This window comes from Brachyistius frenatus, unplaced genomic scaffold (assembly GCF_029030835.1).
Source record: "Brachyistius frenatus isolate BFR_SWC_R1_liver_20210118 unplaced genomic scaffold, ASM2903083v1 Contig_71, whole genome shotgun sequence".
In the NCBI taxonomy this organism is placed as follows: domain Eukaryota; kingdom Metazoa; phylum Chordata; class Actinopteri; family Embiotocidae; genus Brachyistius; species Brachyistius frenatus.
Window position 1 is genome coordinate 652005 of NW_027210670.1, and position 18770 is coordinate 670774.

General features: G+C 41.0%; 1 non-coding gene across 1 annotated transcript; it reads right to left on the bottom strand.

The window, feature by feature from the left end:
- Positions 1-5290: 5290 nt before the first annotated feature.
- On the bottom strand, positions 5291-5372 carry trnal-uag (transfer RNA leucine (anticodon UAG)). Its single transcript has one exon. It is a non-coding gene; the product is annotated as a tRNA-Leu (tRNA).
- Positions 5373-18770: the final 13398 nt, after the last annotated feature.

Consider the following 18770-nt stretch of genomic DNA (forward strand, 5'->3'; position numbering starts at 1 on the left):
GAGGATAACGTTGAAAGTCACTTCAACACAGCGTCTCCTCAACCTCTCAGAATGGTCAAAGACAATAACGGTTTAATTGGTGATGATATTGTAGTATGTGTATCCAAAGCCTGACATATCTCTGAACTCCACTGATGTCCAAAATGGATTCAAACAACATCATTGAGCCACAGTGTTGCATTGATTAAAATGTTGCTTCATTACTATTAACATATATTTTGAGTTTGCAAAAATGTATCCGAGCTCTTGATAACTAATGGACTTCAGGGCTGAGTTCAGCAGATAGAGTTTGGGTGTCAGAAAGGACTGAGAGACAGACTAATGCATGTTGATTTAAAAAATGTTAACAGATCGTTTGAAAAAATGTAATTGAGGATTGACAGCTTTACCCTTTAACTAAGTGGTCCTGAGGCACGGGACTACATATTGACTTAAAAAAAAGGAAGCTGAATTGCAAACTTAATTAAAGCTGACTCATGATTAATACAAAATATTTTGAGCTGAGTTGTACGTTCTGCGATGTTTGAAGGTCATCTGTCAGAGGGCAGAACAGTTGATGGAGCTTGTGCCGGTTGTGGTCTTGTCTGAGAAACCAACCTTCCTGGTTCTGTTTCAGAGGAAAGAAGACCTCATTTAAAATCCCACTGATGCATGTAATAACACTTCTAATGGAAAACACAGCTTTGGAACATAGACTTTTCCAACAGTATATTTCATGGCTCGCTATGTACTGTATGTCTAAGATATTTTAAAAACTAGAATGACTGCTTGGCGGCAGTTTGCCAACCATAACTGTCCAGTCTCATATAACAGGGAAGACTTTGAAGGAATCCATAGGTTCATATCCTCAGCCGATAAAGCTGATTCTGAAAGAACACAAAGTCGTAACCTTGGTAATATACAATGTTCACAATATTGATGTTGCTGCAAAGAAGCTACACATTCTAAAACACGGATCACAGATGTCTTCAGCCCATCAGCACAGATTATCACCACAGTTTTAAGGTGGACACCAGCGATTAGTGCCACCAACTCAATATCTGAACAAATGTGATTCTTTTCCAGCGTTATGGTGTTGAACAGAAGTGTGATGTTGCAGAATATTATCATGTGTCATAGGGGAGTTGACCTTGGACCGTTTGGATATATTCCGTCATAGTTAGCGTATTAATTATTGAGTTATATCCACAAAACTCGAATCAGTTTATTCTTAAGTCAAAGTGAACAGTTGTGTCAAATCCTTCCAAATTTCCTCAAAGTCTTCCTGAGAGTGTGGCCGAAAGATGGGACGGATGTGAGGTCACATTAAACATGGACCAATGACAAGCACATTTTAATTAATGCATTTTGAAGTTCAAGTGAATGGTTGTGTAACATTTTTTTTAAAGTCCCTGTGGGTATTGCTGAGACATCTGTCTGTCTGCTATTTTATTGCTTTTCTACTATTATCTTATTATCTTATTGCTTCTGTATGCTGCTGTAGCGAAAAAATTTCCCCTCGGGGATTAATAAAGTAACTACCTAACCTAACCTAACCTAACCTAACCTAACCTAACCTAACCTAACCTAACCTAACCTAACCTAACCTAACCTAACCTATATCCGTCCATGAGAATGGGATAGACAGGTGGACATACAGACAGGTGGACGGGCAGCCAGAAAACATGACGTCTATGAACTATGATGGTCGTTTGTCTTTTCCTTCTGCATCAGCATCAAATCTCAACGTTGTGTGCTGTGAGCTAGCATGAGATAGACCTTTGGTCGGGATTATGTGTGAAAATGTTTGCAATATTTAATCTGCAGTGTTTGAATGGGGCCCTATATATTAAACAAAAGGAAATGTTAGTATTTGCCTTCATTTGATTCTGTAAAATCAATTATAGTTTTATATGTAAAACATATAACCACAAAAAGGCTGTGGATTATAACATTGTATGAAACAGGGGCACAATCTCATCCAAACATTAGAAATGTAAGAGCGTGGATCCAGCAGAGATTGTCTGCTTCGCTTAAAAAAATCATTGTAAAATATATTAGGTCTTAGGCTTTGATAAATGAAAAAAAAAGGATATTTTTCCTGCCTACTCAAATATTTATCAAATTACCCTAATGAAACCTCATCTCATCGTTCCCACTCTGTTGTCGCAAATGAACCCTGAGGCAGTGAGCAGATTTTCAGCCACAGTGCCCCTCATCTTGAGCCACAATCACTTACCATCATTATCTGTGGATTTGTAAATGTGCTGCCCATCGATATACACAATTATTTACAGAGGAGGCCAGCCATTAGCTTCATTAAAGCTCAAATGTACAGGATACAGGAAGTAGATGCCATAAAAAGCTCGCGCAAGAGTATATGTCGGAGTGTTGAGGCACATATGGCTCATTATTAATGTATGATTTTCCTTGGAAAGGCCAGCATTCACACTATATATTGTATAAACTACACTGTATGTTTTACAGTGCTTAAAGCATTCCTACAGCATGTGTTTTATGCTTTCATTGTGATGTAAGTTCAATCATTTTACAAGGTGTTTAAAAGGAAAATATTTTTTTTAATGACATTTCCAAGTTGGAGTATTATCTGAGCAAATCCAAAATGGATGAACTTTCGTTTCATTTGTACTTCATACTTGCACCAGTTTCCCCTCAGATCAACGTATGTGTGTCTGTTAGTCCAGCACTGCAGAGGGCTGTGTGCTGATGAGGCCTTTCCATACATGCACGGTGAAAAATCCCTACTTAGCTGGCTGCATGCTGTGCCCACCGGGTCGTGAAAGTCACTTTGTGTTGCAGTAATTGGCAGGTAGATCCGCCACTTGGTGATGAGACACTTTGCTGTCGCTAAAGACTTCTGTGTATCCGTGAAAAATCATGAACGTGGCTGTGGAGAAAGATGTCTCTCCAGTTGATTGCATATTTTTGCAGAACATACTTGGTGTATGTGCAGTCATCTACGTTTATCATGGTTTCCAATACATATTGTGATGGCCTGCCTGTTTTCTTATCTATTATGCTGCAGCTCTGTTTTCTAGAAGGCTGGAGCCGGCAGTCAGACTGATTGGGGACACCTGCGACCGGTGTCCTTTCCCTCGCATGTTTGGTCACGCCACACAGCACAGCTTCACACCATACTAATCACCCATCCGTACATACATTTGACAACTGACTACCACACCTTAAGTATTCTCTGTTGGTCTTTTGATTTTACTTAGTTTAGTTTAAATAAAGTTGTTTTGTTGGGCTTTCACCTGCCTCTCCTCAGTTTTTGTCACGGCTTTTTGAGCCGGGTAGTAACAATATACTCTACTAGAGGTGGCCCGCCCAGGTACCTGCAAAATGCTATATTCTTTTATCTTTACCCCTAAATTATTCAGTTTTCCTAATGTGCCTGTATGGATAGCGATTTTTTGTTTTTACGTTGCAATTCAGTCACAATTTTCTCGATTATACTGATGATATTTGTATTCCACTTAGAATCACTCTTATTTACTAACCAGGAATATTTAGCCCTTAATATATCTACCGGTTGAGGTATTGCATTATCGGCTTTTGATGTTATGATATTTTATGAGCCCAACCTTCATCCAAAGGGTCAGATCATTAACGGGAGGATTCAATTGCGTTGTTATGTGTCCTCCTTGCCTTGCCTATCATGTTTTTTGCCCACGATAAAATGGTTATATGTTGATCTGTGAGTGCCAATATTCTGCTTCTTATTTTTTGTAAAGCATTCAATCCCAGATGTGAGTTTGTGGCGAGATAGCAGGGCCAAGTGGTGACCCAGCAGACCAGAAGCTCTATTGTGGAGGTGGAAGAGGCAGATGGCAGTGAAGCTGTCCCAGCAGACGCCAGAGGTGCAGGTATTCCACTATCCCCCAGAGAAAGGTAATGTGACGATGTAATCAGAGAGATTAGACTCGGCCACATTACCTCATATTCCGTTATATCATCCGTTGGGACTGGACGAAGCACGTTTCCACTGTGCCACTCTGCTTTCCTTTGCTGTCAGTAAGTATTGGAGTCATCTTCTCCAAATATGAAGGAATGTGTCAATTTTAAGTATCTTGGGAGTACTTGCTAGTTTTGAGTTACAATTGTTAGAATACATTATCTCAATTCCAAGTTGTATTTGTTAGCTTGTGAATACTTACTGCAGTACCTGGAGATAATGATGGCAGTGGTGGGTTTGAAGCCATGCCTCTATGGACACTGCTGCATAAATCCAGCACCTTGGACCTCTCAGCTTCTCTACCCTTGGTTCTCGAACATTATTTTCTTGCAACAGAATTCTAACCTGTCACTGTTATTGATAAGCACAGCTGGTGCCACCCGATAGTGCTGGTTACTCAAGCAGCTGTTTCACGGTGCGCAACATCAGGGAGGAGGACCTAGTTTCCATTAAGAGAACTCAGTTACTTTATTAGTTATACCAATGCTTTTCCTCTTAGGCCACGCCCAGAACATGTTGCCGGGTTTCCAATCCGATCGAGTCAGAGCCACAGCTCGCTAACCCACCCTCGCCCAAATATGGTCACTACCAGCTGCAAACAGCTCCGTAACTAGCAAGATGGCAGAGGCTAAATTCCAAACTCGAGGATTTATAACCACCATTCACAAACCAAAGGGTGACACCACTGTTGGTTGCTAAAGATGGCAGTGATGAGATTTGAAACCACACCTCCATAGAGACTTTAGCCTAAATTAAGTGCCTTAGACCACTCGGCCACACTACCTCATCTTTTACAATGTCATGTATTAGGACCGATAGCAATCAAGAGTGAGAAACAAAAATCCTTTGAAATTCTAAAGTGGTATCCATAGGGACTGTGGGCCCAGCACGTTTCCACTCTGCCACTCTGCTGTCCTTTGCTGTCGGTAGGTATTGGGAGTCATATTCTCTAATTTTGAAGGAATTTATACATTTTAAGCAGCTAAGTACTAGTTTTGAGCTTTGGTACCCCAGTTTCCCGAGCATCAAGCAGCCATTTGACGGAAATGTTAGGCAATGTCTTACTAAATCATCAAAAATCGAATATTCACTGCCAAGACAGTGAACGAGCATGTGCACCACAAGGGTCAAAAAAGTAATTTCCCTGGAGATAATTTGGTTGTTTCTACTCTATTAAGTTACAACAATGAGTTTCCTTTCTCGTAACATGTTGCCATTGATCAAGTCATGAACCTGCAATCTTGACAAAGAGGGAATAGTAATGATTTTGAGGAAGGGGGTAGATAATGGCAGGGTTATGGGTACAACATACTGAAACTACTTGGTCAAAGCAGTTGGCAGTGATGGGATTTGAACCCATGCCTCCATAGAGAATGGAGCCTAAATCCAGCGCCTTAGACCACTCAGCCACACTACCTTAGGTTAAGCAACATTTGCTGCTTGAAACAAGGGTATTTTCGAGGGAAACACAAAACACTTTCAAATTCTAAACTGAGAACATACACAAATATATGACGATGGAAAACTGGCATCATCTCTTAATGCTGAACAGTAAAGAGCATTTTCACTATAAATAATCAAACCTTGAATATTGTTATGAGAGCAGCCAGTACACGCATATTGAGCAACACAGCACAGCTGGATCACAGTTCTTTTGAATGTGAACAGCTTTTGCTTTTCCCACTATACCATGGCTGGAAGGGGATGCCCAGCCATCTCATTGAAATATTTGTAATATAATAATAATAAAGTTTATTTGTATAGCACCTTTCATACAAGAAATGCAGCTCAAAGTTATTTACAGCAAGATAATTACATGCTGTGTTTCACATAAAAACAGATATAAAGGAACATTTACAAATATAGAAAAGAAATTAGATGCATAAGAACAGATCAAATTCATAAGTACAGATAAAATGCATAACATTAAATACAAATAGAGTCAAAATATAAAATAAGCAATATCCATTTTAAAGGTTACATATAACAATTCAAACATTGGTGGTTGTCAATTGACAAACTTAACAGAGGATGGCTTCAATCCATTGAACTCTGGGTTATGGGCCCATCACACTTTCCTTGAAGCACTCTGCTTTCACTTGTTATGAATAGCTTTTGGATCCATATCCTCCGCTTCTAAATGAATTGGGCCAATCTTGAGGTTGTGAATAGATCCTGCAGTAACTGGAGATAATCATGGCACTGGTTGCATTATGCTACTGATGGAATCTCACAAATGTATGTCCTCATGCAGAAATGACAGTCATTACACTGAATCTGCCCGTAGATTATGGCTACGTCACTGCACTGCTGTGTGTGTGTGTGTGTGTGTGTGTGTGTGTGTGTGTGTGTGTGTGTGTGTGTGTGTGTGTGTCCACACTGCCAGATGTCTGCTGCAGTGATGCTAATGCCAACCCTATCTTTTTACATTGATTTTTCCTTTGTTAACGGCCATAAATAATCACATGTTTTTGGTCCACTGGGTGAATAGTTGAAACCAAGCGGCAACCAGCAGTGACGTCGCCGATCGGTTTGTGAAGCCTGGAGTTTGTATTTTGGCCTTCACCATCTGCTGTTTGGAGCTGGTGATTTTTGACATGATTTTTGTTCTACCTGAGTCTCTTTTTCTAAAGTGCTGGTGCTGGATATGGGTGTGCTTGTGTGATAAAGGGAGAGGGGTGAGGGGTGGGGACAATGTTCAGACTTTATGGGGTAATGGGGGGGAGACGGGAGAGAGTTGAGCATCCTGACAGCCTCATGGGCGAAGCTATTCCTCTGTCTGGAGGAGCTGCCCGGAGGCTGCGGTGCCTCCTCCCACAAGACAGGAGACAGACTGTGTGAGGGACGGGTTGAGTCTCCCACCATGCTGACTGCTTTGCGGGTAAGACAGGTGTTGTGGATGTCCAGGAGGAAGGAGGTGTGTGGAACCAATGATCCTACCAGCTGCCTTCATTACGCGCTCCAGGGTCTTGCGATTGGAGGCGGTACAGCTCCCAGACCACATGGTGCCTCGGTAGAAGGAGCACATGATGGGTTGTTAGGGTTCCTGCTCCCTTTCAATTTGCGGAGGAAGTAGAGGCGCCGCTGGTCTTTCTTGGCTTTCTTGGTGTTGTTTGTCCAGGAGAGAAGATGTTCACACCCAGACATTTGGTGCTGCCGTTCCACAGCAGAACCGTTGATGGTCAGAGGGAGGTGTTGGGTGGGTTCTCCTGATGTCTATAACAATCTCCTTTGTTTTTGTCATGTCGAGTGAGAGATTGTTATCCTTGCAACATGTCGGGTTCACCTCATTCCTGTAGTTTACCTCATGAGACCCACAATATGACAATGTTTCTGCCTATTTTTTAGTAAAAAATTAAATTAAACTTTATTTAGAAAATATTATTGGTGACATCATTTGAATATAACATTTTCTATTGGTATACTTTATGAGTCAACGGCCTCATCTGGAGTGTCTCGGTGAAGAGGCTTGTATCAGTGTCTCCGAGCTCTTATTAAAACACAGACCAAAGGTGTTTTGTGTGGGTGATACCACGACAGACTTCTCCACTGTGCGTTTTGTCACTCCGCCGCTCTCTGCCATGGGTTTTGTTTGGACAGGTTAATTGGTTGAGATGGATTTTTCCACCCTCTGGGAAATGCACACATCTGCACAGACATTATTGCTGGTATGCAGCAGAGTTGGTGTTTGTTTGACTCGGGTATGGGCGTATAAGGCTCATGCTTCTCATCAAAACCCACAATGAATGAACAGTACTGTTCTTTGCTGCTTTGATTGACACCTTAAGCAAAGGTTGTCAATATTACAGTCAATATCTGCAGGCATGTTTTTGATAACTCGGCATCTCCTGATAAAAGTGGGAATTTTTGCAAAAAGGCAAGTAGAGCTGAAGAACCAACAACCCTCTGGCTCACAAAGCAGCATGCCAGTGTATGTTTCCGCTGTACTCCGCACCTGAAACAAAATATTCATCATAATCCTTCTGCAGATTTTCAGAACCCTACACATTGATCACCAGAAAGGAACAGATATTTATGAATGCTAACAGGCAGAACATAATTATAGTGGTCGCAGTTCGTATTAGATGTGTCAATACGATGTCATTAACACACTTCTAGTCATACCAAATTATCTTTTACTTGTGGGGTGGACCAGGGCAGTGCGTAACCTTGATCTTTTCTGTGAAGGCTTTATTGGCATGAGAGTGTCAAAACAATGTAGCCAAAACATCAAAATATAGTTTGTCCAAATTGGCGAAATCGGGTCTCTTTGGTCCTTTTTTGTCGTTCTGAGCACCCGTACTGTAACACCACGTATAGTCTCGCACTTAAAATCCTAGCGGCGGCTTAAACAGTTTGGTTTTAACACATGACACGGTGCTAAAATCTTAAAAAATTCACAAGTCCATTGTTATCTTTTTTCAGATATCTTACTTACAACCAAACTGAGCAAGCTGAGCAGTTCAGCGTTTCTATGTTCTGTATTTATTCAGTTTGAGAAACCATCTCTAGAAAGCAATGAAAAGGACTAGAGCTCATCTCTGTTGCTAGGGTCGTTGCTAAGGGTCGGCCTACTTCCTGAAGTAGTAAACAATCAATACATTACATTCCCTTATACTGATGCGACTGATTGTTTTCCAGCTCTAGTCATACTTCATGTGTTGCCATGGAAACAGAGATCACACTAACAAAATTGTTATATTTTGAGATTGAATTGCCCCACAATATGAATACATTTTGATTATATATTGTATTTAGATGGTAACTTATTCTTTTATCACAATATTACATGAGAGGGTGTACTTAAACGTCCTTATTGGCATTGAGGTTAAAGAACACCCTCTTGTGTAATATTGTTTAACTGATGACTCAAAACATTATGCCTCTAACTAATAAGCTGTTGGTCTTCAATGTGTCATCAAAACAGCTCCAATTCCCCAGGAGGGACAGACTTTACCTGCTCTGAAGGTGCCCCGTAGTATATGACACCCTGTCCTGTCCAATCACTTCATGCTTTGTCCCTCCTCAGACTACTGTTGGCAGATACTCACCACTGCTGACAGGAAGCACCTCACAAGTCTTGCCATTTTCAGAGATTCTCAAACCCATCATCTGGTCGTAACAATTTAACACTTGTCAAAGTCGCTGGGGTCTTTTCACCTGTGACTTTGTACTGCATCCAACATATTGACAAGAAAAGACCTTAATGTGCTTCATTGTTACAAGATATCACTTCAGCTGTGAATGGTCATAATATTCTGACTTATCAGTGTACGCAGCAATGCAGCAAGGAGGAGACTGCTGGCCAGCGCACATGAATGTATACAATGCAAATTTCAAATTTATGGGAAAACATGACATTGCAAATGTTTTATGAGGATGAAAATTAATTCACCCCACTTGTTAAACCTCAAATATACACCTACAGTTGTTCTGAAGAGTAATACTGGATGTTTAGGTACAATAAATGGCCACACACCACCTTTAAGCAGGTATGTTATCATATGTATCATCTTAATTTTGGATGTTATTATTCTAACTTTTGCTGATTAGCACAAAAACAAAAACAAAAAAAAACAAGTGCAGCTGAGGCTGGGGAGCATGTCGTTAGTTTTGAAAGTATTTTTTTTTCATAAAGCTAAGTATTGACCATATATTAATCTGCAGCTCTAGAAAAATTCAGATGGTCTTTGAAGTTAATAGGATTCAAAATCTGGTGACCATGAATGTATATCTGATCAATGTTGACATATTTTCAGTGTGGCATGACAGAATGAACCGGCTAACTGGCATTGCCTTCCATACAGCCATGCTACAGCACATGGCTAAACATGATAATGGTATGGATGGTGACACATTGGACTGATTCAGGTAAGAATCATAATAATAAGATAAGAGTTAGGCTGAGAGCCTACAGACACCTGGTAGTAGACTGAAAGACAAGAGACTGAAACTGACTGACTGTGAGAGAAATACCGGTATTGGGGTTATTACTTGAATTTGTTATTTTTCTTTTATGCTGTTCCCTTGATTTTCTGTGCGTGTTAATAACTCTAATAAATTGCAGTTCAGTTCCTTGTTTTAAACTGCAAACATTTGCCGTGTTTCATTCACTCCCAGAGCGACCTAAAGACAGTCCTAAACTTAACACAGGAAATCTAGTGTTACATACATTTTTGTAAGCACTGTACATATGTAAGGTACATGAATTTGACTTGAGTAATTCCATATAATGCTAATTTATCTTTCTACTCCACTGCATTTCAATTGAAAATATTGTACTTTCTTCTTCACTAAATTTGTCTGTCATCTTTAGTTACTTTTTTAGGTAATAATAATCCAAAAACATCATATAAAGTAGTTAATTCACAGGTAGTGTTTTCTGCAGTGTCTACTTTTATGTTTATTACTTTGAGAACGTTTTACTAATGATGTTTATATACTTTTACATAAGGGTTTTAATTCAGCACTTTTACTTATTATGGTGTGCTTTCACAGAGTGGTATTAGTACTTTTATAAAAGCAAAGTTATTAATACTTCTTCCACCACTGCAAATTAAAACGTTATGTTATTTAAGGTTTAGGGTTCCCTGTGTAACATCTGCAGCCTGTTTGAGAAGTTTCAGACAGCATATCTCTTTTTTTTATTTTCAAAGCTCACCATAGAAGGGATTTTATTTTGATATTTTCCTCTGTACTGCACATTTGATATGCTTACTGTCAGTTCAAAGGAATAGTCCTAATACTTGTTCAGCCATGAGGGAGGACAGAAATATGTACATGTCCAAGCAGAGAGCAGAAACATGCAGGAGAGACTTTCAGCACAGGAAAGACAGGCTGCACAAAATCATAACATGGTTGTTGCGGTAAACAGCTAAACTGACGCGGTGCGGTGTGTTGCAGTGACTTTTACAGACAGTTAAAGTCACCGCATGTCCCTTAAACCCCCATCAAAGACTCAGAGGACGTCCAAAGAAAGATCATCAGCATCAGAGCCCATGTTTGAACGGTGACAGGCTCCACTGACATACAGCCACCTTTTATTGTCTCAAAATTTAAAACCCAAGTGATTTTTTTTTTTTAAGTATCTTTCCGGAATGGATGAAGCTGTGTTTTTGGGGGCGTGTCTGTTTGATTGACAGGCATGTGGAGCAGTCAGGTTATGGTTATCGACGTGCAAGACGTAGTATCACTGGGTTTCCAATCAGATCGATTCACAGCCAACGCTAGTCTCCCCCATCTCGTCCAAATATGGTCGGCTAAAATCTAAAATCATTAAGGCCGTTCACAAACCAGCAGGCGACGTCACCGTGGGTTACGGCTTGTCTGGCCGACATACCGTGTAAAATCAGTGATGACTCCAGAACACAGACCAGATAAGGGCCACATCTGTCCAAGGTATATTAGTTTCACAGAATTGTCACGTAATACATTAATGAGGACAATATTCATATTGTTAATCTGAAATGTTTTATTGAATTACTGGCGTCAGGCCTGAAATCTACAGAAAAGTGATACATATGTTTTATCGATATATGCTTTATGGAGGAGGTGCCTTTAATGGATTTTTGAAAACAATGTGAAACTTTTGGGAAGTAAAGCAAGCAGATGGAAAGTTGATATGACAGAAAACATCTTGTTTGCAGCAGAATGTAATTTATTGGAAACACCCTGGCCAGATAAATATATCTTTCTTGAACAGCAGAGTGAAACAGTGGAGCGGTCAGCTATTTGATCTTTCGGTTCAGTAGCTGAGTAGGGTTTGAAGTTGCCGCTGGAGGTTTGGCTACTTTTAAGTGGAACTGTGTACCCATGCTTGTAATTTAGTTTGGGTCTGGTATGAAGAAAGATAAAATATGATTTTATTTTTTTCCCCCATTCCCCTCTCTGGATGTTTATTCATGTTTTTCTCCCCGTCCTCAATCTCTCGCTCCTGGATCTCTGAACTTCCTGCAGCTTCCTCTTTTGGTCCTCTCTCTCCATTTGTTGGTTTGCATCCATCTTGCTCCCTTTTTCTCTCTCTTTGTTGTCATTGCTTAACTTTTAATCTCCTTCCATGTTTGGCCATCTGTTTCTTTCTTCCTTTCTCCTCTTTTCATTTATCTTAGATTTTTCTCCATTACTCTCTTCTCTTCTTTCTCATTTGATCCACATCTCATATTCCCTCATTCATTCTCTTTCTACGTCTAATATTTAGATTTCCTTTACGAAAATTAGACATGTCGTTAAGAAATATTATACCAACTAAGGTAGTCTGACACATATTATCAGGTGAATGGCGATAATGACATTTAATCATTAGTGTTATCAGCAAAGGTTTGATTATCAAGTCAATGTAAAAATGTTCCTATTTTATTGATTCTTCTCTGTGAAGATCAAATGTATCCGCTGTCTCTACCATGAGGACGTATTCAGTTCTTTCACTTTTTGCACACTTTAGTGGTAAATATGTAATTTCAAATTGATAAAGTTGCCATTGTTTTGTCCATCAATCTACAATGAACGAACCATGACAAAGAAGACATGAAAACATAGTACTAGAAGCAAATTAATTAAAACTTTACATTTTTTACTCACAAAAGTATTTGAACCTTTTTATTCCAGTACGTTGTTAAAAGCCCTTTGGCTGCAATAACCACTTCAAGCCTTGTTGGTGAGTCTCTACAAGGTTTGGACAACTAGAGTTGTGCGATTTGTTCCATTATTCCTGCAGATCCTCTCCAGCTTTGTCAGGACGAATGAGAAGCATCAAGAACTTCCGTTCTTCATGTCTCCACAGATGCTCTGTGGACGCTACGTCTGGACCAAAGCCACTCTTGCATTGTCTTGTCCGTATATTTGGTTCATTGTCCTTGAAAGTGAAGGACCTATGAACTAGAAGCCATTCAGATAGACCCTGGCAGTAGAGATGACCAAAATGGGGTCTCCACCTACAGCGTCTGCTGCTCCACATGGAGCACATCACAGGCTCGTGCCCATCAGTGGGCACGGCACTGCTGCCGGTAATGCCAGACAAAGACACCCATAAACTGTTCCTCCTGTAATGTGCCTTTTTGCTTTGTTCCCACCCGAGGCTGCTACAATGACCGGCCTGCTGCCAATAACCTTTAACAGGTAGTGGCCATTCAAAAAAAAGCACTGAATTGGCTGCCTGATGGGGATAATGGGTTTTATTTACAAACGTCATCGTGTTCATCTGATGGTGTTGGAGATATTATTTTTGTATGCTGTTTTACATAAAGTACAGTTTCCACCACAGGACTTGTTTTGACACTTTATATAAGCACAATGTGCTGACACATCTTAAAGTACCTGTTTTGTCTTTCCTTACCTGTCCTCTAGATGGCCTCTGTGTTTCACTGACTCACACACACCTGTGGCTCACACACACCTGTGGCTCACACACCTTCGGCTCACACACCTGTGGCTCACACACCTTCGGCTCACACACACCTGTGGCTCAATGCCTTGTCAGCCCTTGTTCTCTGTTCCCTGTCTCACCAGCTGCACCTCATCAATAATTCCTCTCTATGTCTGCAGTCTGTGTTGTACCCGTATCAGTTTCACAAGATTTAAGCTGCCTTTGTGTTGTTACTATTCTTGTTGTCTACAGTATATCTTGCTGTCCAATCACCGATAAAGCGATCTCCCTCTGACTAATTTATGTGACACCGCTGTGGCAGGTATCTGTAGTTTTAACGTTTTACAGACTTGACCATGAAACTACAGTAACAGTATGCATTTTGGTGTTTCTAGTGCCCTACATAGTGAACGGAATTCACCGTGGAGATTTCGAACAACACTACAAAATGGCTGACATACTATGTAGTGGACATTTCCAACACAGCCATAATGAAATTGATGAGCAGAGAGAAACAGGTGTCTGCCAGTCAGCAGCCATGAGTCAGAGCCTAGGAGCTACACCTACACTGTGACAGGGAACAGGGACAAACGCCTAATTGTAAACCAACCCCTACAAACTGAGGCCTTTTCGGTTACAAGTTATCACATGTCGGACCTCAAACATTCAATGGCGATGGCCATTGATAAATAGAAACTCAATGATTCAGTGACAGGACCTGCAGCTGGTGGAACTACACAGGAATGGTGAACAAAAAGGCAAAATCTAAACAAAACGGATAAATTCAGGTTTTTTTGGCCCCAAACGAATCACAATGAGAGGACGTGTTTTGTCTTCTCCGACAGCATCTTGTGCAATAATTTGGCTCGACTGCAGCAGTGATGGACTTTTTATTCAGCTTCTCTTGCACTCTGTCCTTTATTATTCCTGATTCTGTCTCGCTGTACCTCTCCACTACCATCCTCCTGCCTGTTGTTTCTTTAATTATCCTGCTTTGCATTCCACCCTTTTTTTCCTCTTTCCTTCAACTGTACTTTTTGTCCACTTACTACTTCTACACCAGCTGGTACACTTGTACCTCTCCTGATATTGAGAATAATTCCATCTGTTTTTATCTCTTTATAGCTCTGAAGCCAGCTTGTTTGTGTTACTGATACAGTTTCTGGATTCTCGACTGAATGAAATCCTGCATTTTCAAAAAGCAGACACAAAATGGTCACTATAAAATAGCAGCTGTGGGGAACAGTGACATGCACCATAACGGTGAAGGGGTGTACATCTTTTGTGGAGTTTTTCAGTTCAGTAGTTATGTAGTATTTTGGAGAATTTTGTATCCCATCTTGTATCCCATCTAACTCTAGATGTATAGAATTACAGAAAGGAGCTGCAAGGAAGAAGAAGAAGAAGAAGACGAAGATGAAGAAGAAGAATTAGATCAGAGAAAAATTTGCTTTGGAGAAGAAAAAAACCCTGCTTATTTTTTACAAAGGTGAGTACTTCATTATTAGAGTGCACTTTATGCACCCACAATGAAGTCTCCAAATAAAATTTGAAATTTGCAAAGTGATGCACAAAGTGTTATTGTTGCTGCTCTCTATCTGAAAACAGGCCTTACTCCAGGTTATGCAAAATAGCAATTTTCAGTTTATTCTGTTGTCTGAAAAAACAACAGCGGTGAGAAAGATTTCAGACTCAAAGAGATGAATTTATGCACTCTGCAGGTACCAATGCAAGGCTTTTATCATTGTCCTTGATTTGAAGGTGAATACAATCCATGGATTGAAATTCAAGTAATATCTAGTCAATCATCTGGTATAATCGAGCATGACACTACATTTTTGACTTTGAAAAATAGCACAAAAAGAAAAAAACGGTCTTGAATCTGTCCACACAGCCCGGTATCACACCAAAGCACACAACCGTCCACCAGGGGATACTGTGTCATTGTCAACTTTTGCCAGACCTTGGCATGTAATGTATACACACGTATGACCAAGGGACAACATATGAAGAGTGATGAAGTCCAAGTACAGCAGAGGTCAGAGGTTATTAGATAGAGCAAACAAAGGATGACCTGGTGTGTGAGTCTGTGAGAAAGTAACATGAGTAAGGTGAGACATATTTAAGTAATGTGCACTAGTTACGTTATGTGACATACTTAACATTCCCTACATAAAATTACTTATTTTAACCCAAACCATAATCCTTTCCGATACCTAACCATGTATCTCAAACATGACACTGACACTTTCTCACAGACTGACAGGTGTATTACCTACTTTGGTATGATACCAGGATATTAACAGATTCATTTTATTTATTTGTTTTCCTACTTTATCTGCACTCACTTCTTTGTGGTATTTATGATTCAGATTGTGAAGAATAGCTGGAGAATAGGAGAATAGCTGAATCTCTCTCTCTCTCTCTCTCTCTCTCTCTCTCTCTCTCTCTCTCTCTCTCTCTCTCTCTCTCTCTCTCTCTCTCTCTCTCTCTCTCTCTCTCTCTCTCTCTCTCTCTCTCTCTCTCTCTCTCTCTCTCTCTCTCTCTCTCTCTCTCTCTCTCTCTCTCTCTCTCTCTCTCTCTCTCTCTCTCTCTCTCTCTCTCTCTCTCTCTCTCTCTCTCTCTCTCTCTCTCTCTCTCTCTCTCTCTCTCTCTCTCTCTCTCTCCTCTCTGGGAGTCTCTGGAAATGGAGGCTTTTTGGAGCAAACCTCTAGTGGCACTCGGTGGTATTGCATGCTCAGGCACTTCTGCATCAGGGTCATTTTTCAGAGCCGGAAGCTACGAACACTTTTATATACAGTACAGTCTGTAGTTTGAGCACAGGTGGTCCAATGTGTAGTAAGGCTGGACCTGCAGAAAGAAGGAAGCTGGTGATTATTCAGATGCGACGTGAGGAAGCGGCAAAGAGATGCGTTGGGGCAGTTGCGAAGGATAAACAGGGACAGTGGGTGAACTGGGAGAGTTGAGACAATACCTCAAGCAGTGGGTCGGCGGGGATACAACCTGTATATTATGTTCGGCGGTAGAAATGATAAAACACATTCTGGCAGGCTGCAAGATTAGCTTGGTGCAGGTTAGATGCACATGGAGGCATAAGGAGGCACTGATGTGCTTGGCTGCAGCCATCAAGAAGAGAAGAATGGAAACAAAGAGGCAGCTATTATTTTATCTAAAGGGAATTTGATTTTCTCATGATGATGTTGAGTAACTGATTGGTGGCTTCAGCAACCTTGATACATCCATAACATTAGCTTTCCCGCACTGTAGTCTTCATGGTCAGATCTAGAAAGGAAAAGGAATATAAAGACTAGAAATTCATATTTAAAAGACTTTTATTGAGATTACCAAGAATCTGATGTCTTTTGTCATCCGCAGCCCCTGTGGGAATGGAAACAAAGCACTGCTTTGCAGCTCAGAGCACAACAGATCTGCTCAATCATTTAGCAGAGTACTCATTAATTCGGCAGCGAGCAATCAATGGTATTCCAGGTTTGTAGACATTACAAGAGGAAAATAACAACTGTTGCATTTCGGCCAGAGGACGATAAATCTGTTTCTAAGTTGTGCAACAGAAATCTCCCTAAATGTCAAGTGTAAAGGAGATAATGTCATAAAATCATTTCACACCATTAGCAGCTGACATTAGCAGATGTTAAAGGGGGTTGTAGCATTTACATGAGGGCAAATGCTTTTCCACACTGCCCTTTCACTCAACAGCTGCCCACGACCTGCGTTTGCAGATGGATGACTCGAGCAACATCATGAAAACCAAAACACGAAAAGAGGGGGGCGGACACGAAGACAGATACAGCCACAAGACAAAAATCCATGACAGGAATAGGGCAAAGTTTTATGGACAGTGGTTCATTTTGACAGAGACACATTGGACAGTCCCTTCTGCTTGCACCAAGGAGCCCAGAGTTTCAACACCATAACTCTTAGCTGACAAATTGCTTCTTTCCCCAGTCGCATGGGCATCACAGTGCCAGAGCGAGGAAGGTAGTGAATCAGGGAAGGTAAAAGAGAAAAGAGGTTTCAAATGAGACTGGAAGGAAGCACGAGGCAGACAGCTCTCCATTTTGTGCAGTTTCAGCACTGATTTTCACCTGAAAAATTGCCTTTATGCACATTCCCATCACATTTTCTGCCTCTCTCATGCCTCACTTTTTTTTGTAGGTCCTGAAAGTAAGAATATGAATAAAACTGCAAGTTTTGTAAGGAGGGACTGGGGGAAAAGAACAACTGGGGTTTTTATAGAGATTTGTATGCATATTTAAGGTTATATTGGGGCGGGGGGCGGGGGTGTGTGCATACCTTACCTATTCTTCACTGGGTCTTACAGATGAGAGGAAGCTGCAACACAGCCTGACAAAAGCTTTATGCCTACATAATAATGCCGTACTCCTTGCATACATAAACAATGAGCGTCATTTTTTCAGCTGATCCAGCCATTTTTTTTTAAATTGGATTTGTATAATGCAGATTAAAATGCATTGTTTTCCTCCCTGAACTCTGCCTTGTGTTGTCCATTACAGCCCGCTAGTGTCACAGTGCTGTGCTCCTTAATGACAGGTGACTCTACAGTGCAACTTTTAACTGCATATGAAAGTGAAAAGTTATGTGTGTAACGTGAGCCGTGAGCTGAGAGAGCCTGAGGGTGTCAACCAACAGTAACGTCACCCATTGACTTATCGTCTGTTCACCATTTGTGAAGAGGTGACAGTCATTACACTGCATCTGCTTGTAGGTGATGGCTACCTCCTCACTGTACTGCTGCCACTCACGTGTGTGTGTGTGTGTGTGTGTGTGTGTGTGTGTGTGTGTGTGTGTGTGTGTGTGTGTGTGTGTGTGTGTGCCAACCCTATCTTTTTACACAGATTTTACCTTTGATACAGCCATCTGTAATCACATATTTTAGGTCCACCAGGTGAAGAGTTGAAACCAAGCGGTAACCAGCAGTGACGTCACCTGTTGGTTTGTGAACGGCCGTTATGAAGTCTGGAGTTTGGCCATCACCATGGGGCCTGTGGTGACCATATTTGGACGAGCTTGGGCGGAGTGAACGGAGGATGTCTCGATCTGATCGGAAACCCGGCAACACCACGTCTCGCCAACCATTAGCTGTAACCTGACTGCACCACAGGCCTCAGACCCCCCCCAAAAAACAAAACTAATAAGAAGGAGTGACTTCAGCTAACAAAACCAAAATATCTCGTGGAAACAATTTATTGACTTAGAATTGTGTAAGAGAAGTTGAATGGGAGTCTACGGTGTTTTTTTTTTTTGAGCCAACCCTTCGTGGCCATCTGTGGTATTGCAGCTTAAGACACTTCTGCATCTGCCTCATTTTCCAGACCCGGAAGCTACAAACACTTTTATACCCAGTCTGTGGTTTCCTCTCTGGAGCTCTAGTGGCCGCAGACACAACAGCAGCTTCTTCTCTGCTGCAGCTGC